At 45.2% G+C, this 9,111-nt stretch overlaps 1 pseudogene; it reads right to left on the bottom strand.

Annotated features, from left to right (window-relative positions):
• Positions 1–5,970: 5,970 nt before the first annotated feature.
• Positions 5,971–6,159, bottom strand: LOC121281655 (annotated as a pseudogene).
• Positions 6,160–9,111: the final 2,952 nt, after the last annotated feature.

The following is a 9,111-nucleotide window of genomic DNA, read 5'->3' as shown; positions in this document are numbered from 1 at the left end:
CCATCAATAAGACATGTGTTGGAGTTCTGAGTATGTGTCCAGCTGCCTCCCCTGCAGGTTGCCCCCAGACTACTCAATTGCCACAAACACCAACATAAGCTGCGGGGAGAACCCATCTTCTCCTCAACCACTAAGGCTGATGTAAACATGGTCAGTACCCATTTGCCCACCCAGCATGTGCCAAATGCCCAATGCAGTAATGACACTAAGACATGGTGGGGGGGGGGGGCTCAAAGGCTAAGGCTGCCTTCTGAGTAAAATGGCCAAGGCCAACATGGTACTCACCCGTCTGGAGCGCAGCAAATCACTGAATCGTTTGCGGCACTGTATTCCTGTGTGCCGCACATCATCATGGCTGCTTACAGCGTCACCCACCTCCTCCCACGCCTGGATGGTGACATGGGGGGCCCTCCTCCTCCTATCCTCCAGATACAAAATGTCCTGACAGCTGGACACCTCTTGGAGGAGGACAGCAAGGCAGGCATCGGAGAATCGAGGGGCATAGTTGGCCCCCGCTGGCCTCTCCTACAGCCTGCCCCCCTCCTCCTGCTCCTGCTCCTGTTCTCTGAGAGCAGCCTGTCCCTCTCCCCGAGTGGCCATGATGCACTGCCTCAATGAGGCTGCCTGGCCAATCTTTATACAGACTGCAGGTTCCCCCATTGGAACCAACGGTCTGAGCACGCCCACCTCCGCAACGATTTTACCGTTCTACACGAGAGTCACTATCCTGCTGGGCAGGCCTTAATTGGCCCACCTGCACAAAATGGCGGCGCACCCCGTTTCAGCGGCGGCAATCGACTGCCCGCCCGCCGCCAAGTCAGTCAGGCCCGCCCGCCCGTCAAGGGCAAAATTCTGCCCTGGGAGTAGGGTGGTGGGGGGAGGGGGGGGGGGTGGAATTGGCTGTTAAGATAATGGGATTCAATTATCTGCAAGATCCCAATTCCTTCCCGCTGTGTCCCCAGATTTATCTGATCTTCTGAGCAAGGGATCAGGGCAGCTACAGGAAGACAGTGGGGTCTGTTTTACGGTATGATAACATCGTCTACAATTTCAAACAGGGGCCTGAACAACTTGGGGTTGGGGTGATGGTGGTTGGGGAAGAATAGAGATGGTTTGGAGGAGAACTGGGGTGGGAGTGGGTGTTGGAGGGTGGGGAGTTGCAGGAGGAGGTAGAAATGAGGAGCAGTGTCACCTCCCTCAGCAGGCAGTAGTGTCTGGGAAGCTCGTACAACAGAACCCTAGAAGTGTATTTTACATCTAGTTTTGTGAGCCAGTAGGGAGAATATTGCACATTCAAGTCTAACAAGGAAGTCTTGGGCCTTTCTTGCACTGGGCTCCAAAGCCTTCCCATCCATTGGGGCCTCCCTTGACCCAATTATGGTGTCAAGGAAACAAGAAATTGTAATATTTTCATCTGCTAATGTCACTGTTATTTTTCTTATGTACTGGAAGACAGGTGGTTGGGGTAATTGGAGTAAGAGCCAGTGATTGCATGAGTCTAAAACCAACAGTAAGAAGTGGTTTTGATGTGTCAATGAACCAAAAGGAACTTCAATCAGAGTTTGACATAAAGCACTAACAGGAATTGAGTTGTTTTAATTCAAAAGGGGATATGTGCAAGTTATAAAAGGTGTAAGTAAGGTAAAGATAGGGTAATTTTGTTTTCTAAGAGCTAAATTAACGAAATGAGTTTAACCAATTATGGGAAGAAAGCATTTCTGAAGAGACTGGTTGAGACAATAGAGAGCAAAGGGAAGGAATACATTTAAGGAAATATTGATGCCTCGGGTCAGTTGCTTAGGTCTCCCAGCTGAGCAGAACTCCTAGAAGACTATTCATTTTGGCTTTGGCTTCATCCCTGTCTATTTAATTTCAGAATCTAACGAAATCTGCACCTCACTTCAAACTTACATTTCCACAAATCATTCAAGCAGAATATTGAGTCCATAATCTATAGTGAAATCCTCATGGCAGCAATTGCTTCCTCTGCTGCCCTAGTAACAATTAGAGACCAACTCTTTCTTTTAATACCTGCTCCAGTATAGATTTGGACATACCTGTGTGCCCAGTAATTACAGTTGTGCCATTTTGTTGCACTTCCCATGTATACAGATTCTGATCTTCTGCCTCATCATGTCTGACTATCAGATAGTCAGTGTTATTCAGATGGATCTCATCAGTGTTCTTCCTCCCATTCTGCTGAGATGAGCTTCTCTGTTTCCAGTGAAGACTGATTGTATCTGAGAGCCTGGAGATGGTACAACTGAGGTTGATGTCACTGCTCATTACAGGCCTCTGGGAATCAGTCTCAACTGTAAAAACAGATATATGATGTGTATTATAGCTCAGTAAATAGAACATTTTCTGAGACATTACATTCACAGTTTCATTTTTAGCATTTGAACAGATGAACAGAGTAGATTGTCTTGAGGCACTGATCAGGGTGAGAACTTAAAACAAAAACAGAATTACCTGGAAAAACTCAGCAGGTCTGGCAGCATCGGCGGAGAAGAAAAGAGTTGACATTTCGAGTCCTCATGACCCTTCGACAGAACTTGTTAGGGCCACAATTCAGTAACATAACATACAGACTCTTTCTCTTGGTCCACCATTCAGTGGAAGAATCTTTGGTCTTCTATGTTAACTGCACTTTCCTACCCTAATCCCGTGTCTGTTGATTTGCTTGGTGCCCAAGAATCTGGCAATCGTAGTCTTGAACATACTCAGTGACTGAGCATCCACAATCCTCTGGGCTAGGGAATTCCAAAGATTCACAATCCTCTGGCTGAAGAGGTTTCCGCTCATCTCAGTCCTTACATGGCAGGCCCTTGCTGAGGCTTTGTTGGCCTGGCTTTTGTGGCCAGTAGCAAAGCAATAGGTCTTGCATCTCACCTAGAAGAAAGTTAGCCACAAAGATCCAGCAATCTCTCTCTCTCTCTTTCTTTCTCTCTCTCTCTCTGTTGGCTTTTATCTCATATTACATGGGCTCGCCACAATGATGGTTGATCACCCTTGTCCCTCCATTCACAATTTTGATTCAAAATGTTTATTTTTAGATCTGGGGCTGGTTTTACAGCCAGATGCCTTTCCTGCCTCTAAGCCTCCCCATTTATCTGGGCTGCATGGAGACCGGCATCAACTTACGCCTTCTTGCGTGCACCAGTGGCTGCGTTCTTCCACAGCCAACAAGTCCTGGAGTGGGACTCAAACCTGGATTGTTCTGACTCAGGGGCAGGATTGGCTACCTCCTGAGACACAGGAAGGGGCAAAAGATCTAATGATCTCTTGGCTGTGGATTTCACCATCCTTTTACGAATGAGAGATAGTTTAAGTAAGTTACATTTGTATTTGTGGATGTTGGGAATGAAGTTTAATATGTATTTCTGTATTTTGTGGGTTAAAAGAATGAAACCTGAGTTTTAGTTTCACTTGAAAAAGGCCTACATTTTTAATGAGTTTTATGGCCCTTGAAGTGGAGAGCTGTGTTGTCAATGATGGTAGTGGTTTAGGGAAGTTAAAACAAAGTAGAAAAAACTGCGTTGTTGCCTAGCAACAGGGGTCCAGAGAGGGAGGCCCCCCCCCCCCCCCCACACACACACACACACACACACACACACACACACACACACACACACACACACATACAGACAGACAGAAAAACAGAAACCGACAGCAGTTTGAGTTCAGTTGGGAGCAGCAGAGGCTGGACACAGCAGATGGAACTGCAGAGGAAGCAGGCTTCCTGAAAGAACAGAAGAAGGAAAGCCCCAAGAAGACCTTCAAGTCAAAGGGGATGAACAAGAATCTGGAAAAGATCCTGTTAAGTGAAGTTAAAAGTGAGGAGCAGGCAAAGGCTCCAAGCTTAAAGGGAGAAGCTACAGACGCAGATTTAAAGCAGCTTAGGTTTATGAGAAGCCAGAAGATCCAAGGAGACAGCTGACGGTCTGTAACTCTTTACTATTGGCATGTGAAGCAGTGGTGCTTTGTTGCCATGGCTGAGTCAGTGAGAGAGACCATCAAAGAAAGCTTGAATGCATGTGGTGATCCAGGAGAGCTCGAAACCCTGGAGGTGGACCCTTGCAGAAGGCATCTGAGAGAAAGCGTCATTTGGGAGAAGATTCAAGGTGAATTCTTCAAAAGTGGAGATTGCAAACCCTCATGTGAAAGGCAGATTTCAGTGAGGCTGGTTTGGTCACCGTGTGACAAGTGTCTAAGGGAAGTTGATGAAAGATCCACAGCATCTGTTTGCGGTGGCATCTGTCACTCCCTTTCATAATGTGATGTGTCTGACCACAGGTCACCTATTGGTTTACTTGGACTGCGTACTGACTGTGAACATTAGAATATAAGATAGCTTTTGTAATCTGTGTTATCCTTACAAATCTGTACATATCTGTAAAGGTATAGTTGTGGGTGAAGGAGTATTGTAATATACTTCATGTTTTCTTTTGTTAGTGAATGTTTTATCCTTTTGTTAAAAGTCCATCAGCTGACTCCTGCTACTCTGTTCAATAGCCACGCTCCACATATCTACACAAAAAAATAAAAGTTAGGATCTATCAAGCCGGGGTCCATCCTGGGATCTGACTTGGTCCAGTAGTAACATCCGTTGGGATCATAATAATCCTCAATGTTAAATTGAATCTGGGACCCAATCAAGCAGATCTCTACACATCCAGCAATAGTGATGTCATCAAGCAGGGCAAGGAGCCAATCATTTTGAGGAATTTTCACAAACAGTAACCCGGAAGTAAAAGGAAAGAAAAACAGAAAATGCTGGAAACAATCAAGAAGGTCTGGCAACATCTGTAGATAGAAGAAGAGAATTATCATTTCAGGTTGATGACACTCGCCAAGGCCAGGAGTACTTTTCTTCTTCCCGAAGTGCACCGCTATCGTTCTGTGAAGCCCACCAAAACCGGCAAGTGTGGGAGATCCATTCTTCTGCAGTGAATAGCGCCACCATTTTGGAAGCCTGTAAGCTCTTAAAGCTGTACCCACACTTAAAAAATCTTCGACATGGATCACCATTCCACACGTTCAGGCCCAGGCCAGTCCTAAAATTGGGGCCTTTGGAGGAAAGGTTTTTAAGATGCAGCATCTCTTCTGGTTTAAATAAAAGGTCAGAAGAAGAGCAAGTAAACAAACTGCTTCACTCAATAGGGCCAATTGCAGACAAAATAATTGCATGGCAGGATATTAATGAGCCATTCCGTCAAATTTGATGAGGCTCTAAAATCCTTTGACATTTATTTCAACTTGCGATCCAAGTTCAATAAGAGAACCCAGCTGCCTGGGGAACCCATCCATTCCTTCATTAGTGATCTCTACAGGATGGCAGAGGGGTGTGAATATGAAGATTTAAAGCCTAAACTCATCAGAGACAGAATAGTGGTGGGTGTCCAACATGCAAAAGATGTTTTAACCCTGGACAAGACAGCCAGTTAGAGTGTCTGAGCTACACAAGCAACACAGGACAGTCCTAAGGGGAGAGAATACAACATGGGGCAGAAGCCAACCCTCAGTCCAGCTTATCAGGTCGCAAAGATGCAGGAACAATCCAAGTCAGGGGAAAGCAACTCCTGAACTGCCCAGCAGCGCGACCTTGCCAGTGGTGTGGTGTGAAGTGCCCTCACAAATGAGATCGGTGTCCTACAAGTACAGTCCAATGCTTCCACTGTAAGAGAGAGGGACACTATGGCAAACAGTGCAAGTCAAAACCCCAACAACACTGCACAGATGACCCAAAGGTAATCCATGAGGTCGAGCCCACATACCCAGAAGGCACACAGCCATGTGTCTTGGTTGAGGTCAAAGATTGTGGTTCTTCATTTTGGAATACTGACATCCTGGTAACTGGCCTAAAGTTTCCTCTAAATGAATTATACTGCAGTTGTGCCAGCCCACCCAGCGGCCTGCAGAAGGAGTTACGTACAAGTTTCCTGGGTCTGCCCATTTTTATTTCTTTTTCGGAGCGCCGAGACAAACGATCACCAGCAGCTCCAAGAAACAAAAATTGTGCTTCCGAAATCTCTTGATATCGATTCCGCACAGATAAAGCGCAAGCCCCTCGTCCATGTGCAAGGTTTTTTATAAAATGGGTGTAAACAGTTGAACTGCCTGGACACATCTCTGCAGCCTTTAACAGAAACCGTTCATTCTGCACCTTGCAGCAGCAGACTGAGGGAGAAACAGTTAGGGTCGGTGCTGGACTCTTTCATCCCACTCCCTAATAATTTCAGGAACTTGTACAGAATTGTGAATATCTGCCTCATAAGGAAGCAGTAGCCCTAGGGACAGGGTGCGTAGAGGCATGGACAACAATGGGTACGTTAGAGCTGAGGAAGTGCTGATGCAAAGGCATTAGGAACCTGCTTCAAGGATAAGTTATAAGTTATAATTCCTCCATTCTGATATGTTTGCCCATCTGTAAGTGCCAATATAAGCAGGAAACTCAGCTGGTAGCTTAAGGGAGCTGATTGTTTTTTAGCCTACTATTGATGTGTTTCAGTCTTTCTTTTGTAGAAAACATCCAATGAGAAAACTCAATCACAAGCCTGCAGTGAACCAAAATATTGCCTGCCATCCCAGAAGGAACAAACAGTTTGGACCAGTAGTCTTATTTCCCGGTTTTTACTGGTGCTCCATTTTACGAGATACAAGACCAGTTCAGACCAGTACTTTTAATTCCCAGTTTTTACTGGTGTTCTATTTTAAGGTGTACAAGACCAGTTCAGACCAGTACACCTGTTTCCCAGTTTTTACAGGTGTTCCATTTTAAGGTATACAAGACCAGTTCAGACCAGTACTTTTAATTCCCAGTTTTTACTGGTGTTCTATTTTAAGGTGTGCAAGACTTGTTCAGATGTTCAGACCAGTACACCTGTTTCCCAGTTTTTACAGGTGTTCCATTTTATGGTACAAGGCCAGTTCAGACCAGTATTATTTCCCAGTTTTTACTTTTCTTTTCCTTCTGGGATTGCTCAGTTGGTAGCGCTCTCTTGCCTCCAGGTCAGAAGGTTGTGCCATCAAAACCCATTCCAGAGTCAAAACCTAATGTGACATTAGAATGCCGTACAGAAGGGGTGTTGCACTAACCAAAATGCCATCAAACATTGAAAGCTCTATCAATCCTCTATGGTTTAAAACAAGTTATCTGGTCAGTATTTCATTGCTCTTTGTAGAACCTTCTTGTGTGCAAATTGACTTTTCAAACATTACAATAATAGTTACACTTCAGAAGTATTTCTTTGGCTATAAAGTGCTTTGGGAGATCCCAAGATCATGAAAGGAACTTTACACATGCAAGTTCTTTGTCCTTTATATTACTAGACTGTGACCACACTGTCACTACAATCACTAAATATACAAACAGATATCATTCAAGGAAAATGTGGGAATTATTGATGAACAAACAGAATCTAGTTCTGTTTTACAGACACTAAATTGCTGTGCATACCATGCAACACTATTGGTTGGCTTTAGTGAGAGCAGTGCATTGGATGATATAGCTGCTGAATCATTATGTCTTGGGGACAATTGTTATAATTATACCTGTGCTTGTTACTCTCACCTTTAATGCCAAACATTTCATATTGTTCCAGGATTGCAGTACTGGGCCGTGTCTGTCGGCAGTTGAACAATCCTGCTAACTCAAATCCAGGTCTTGTAATCCTCAGGTTAAGGGTACCATTGACCTGATCGACCTTGCTGTAAATGCTCTGTGTATCTTTGTGCTCCATGCTCCTTTCACCCTGCATCTTTTCTATGGAAAGTATCCAAATGCTTTGTGATTTGTTGCCCAGAATGTGGTTTCCATTCCCAGATGACAGGACCAATTCCAGGATTATCTGACCCATTTAATATGAAGTCGCCAGTATTATCTAAAAAGTAGATTGGATCTCCTGCAAGAAATAAACATAAGATAAATATTTTTAAAATCAAACAGCAGCTCACTAATCAAATGAGTTTAATACTGAAGGTAATTTATTTATAATTTGTGTTTTTTTTAATTTACATGTAAGTGATACAATGCATTCACAATCCAATAAGAACAGAAAATGCTGAGATTACTCAGAAGGCCAGGCAGCATCTGTGGAGAGGGAAACAAAGTTAATGGACTAAATTTTTCGGGTTGTGGGGTTTCCTCACTGACTCCCAGTGCCCCACAACCATTTTGCGCTCCAATGAACGTCAGTTGGCTGCAGGTATGTCTTCCGCTCTTCACTCGGGAGGAAGTCCCGCCTTAGGCCTCCACTCCCTGCAGCGACAAAAGCTGCAGTGGACTGAAGAGGAATGTCCTGTAGGTGCCTGACTGCAGAGCTGGATGGCAAGGTCCCAGGGCGGGGAGGGTAGGGAAGGCCTTGGGGACGGTGGGGTGGGGGGGGGGGGGTGCAAAAGGGGCAATCGGAGTGTCGGGAAAGAGGCCATGGGAGGAGGAAGGTCCAGCTGCCACTGGCCCCGCAGTCAGAAGAAGGCTCCTGATGGAGGCACACCCCCAACCACCACACCACCACCCACCCCCCCGCGCCCCCACCACCGCCCCCACAACCCCCAGGCCTTCCCACCCAAGATCTAAGCCTGTTCTTTTTCGGACTTCCCTCACACCAGGTAAATCCTCCTGCCAGCCTAGAAATTAAGGCTGGGCCAGAAATGGCCCTTTTTCACGTCCTCAATTGGGCAGGGGTGGGTGTCCCATCCGAGGCCTTGCCCACTCCAGTGTAAAATTGCTATGAGGTCAAGGTAGGCAGGAACCCAGAGAGAATCCTGTTCCTTCAATTTCATGGTCCACCCTGGGTGAAATTCAGGGCAATGTTTCAGTTCAAAGAACCTTTATCAGGGTTGGAGAATAAACCAGACAATAACGAAGAAAATAAGTATCTCTTCCAATGCTTTAACATTTCTCTCAGAAATGTCTCGGAAGCTTTTCACATTTAGAGAATGAAATACAGGACTGTTTTTGTGAAATCATACACAGCAATGTCCTACAAGTAGCAATGCGATATATGAACAGATAATCTGTTTTTGGTGTAACTAATTGACAGGCCAAATGCTGCCTCCAAGATTGGGTGATCTTGCTTCTCTTCAAATTATGACACCTAGATTAAAATA

Source organism: Carcharodon carcharias, chromosome 8 (genome assembly GCF_017639515.1).
Source record: "Carcharodon carcharias isolate sCarCar2 chromosome 8, sCarCar2.pri, whole genome shotgun sequence".
NCBI classification, from domain to species: domain Eukaryota; kingdom Metazoa; phylum Chordata; class Chondrichthyes; order Lamniformes; family Lamnidae; genus Carcharodon; species Carcharodon carcharias.
The sequence above is the reverse complement of the archived record's forward strand: the minus strand, read 5'-3'. Positions and strand labels throughout refer to the sequence as shown.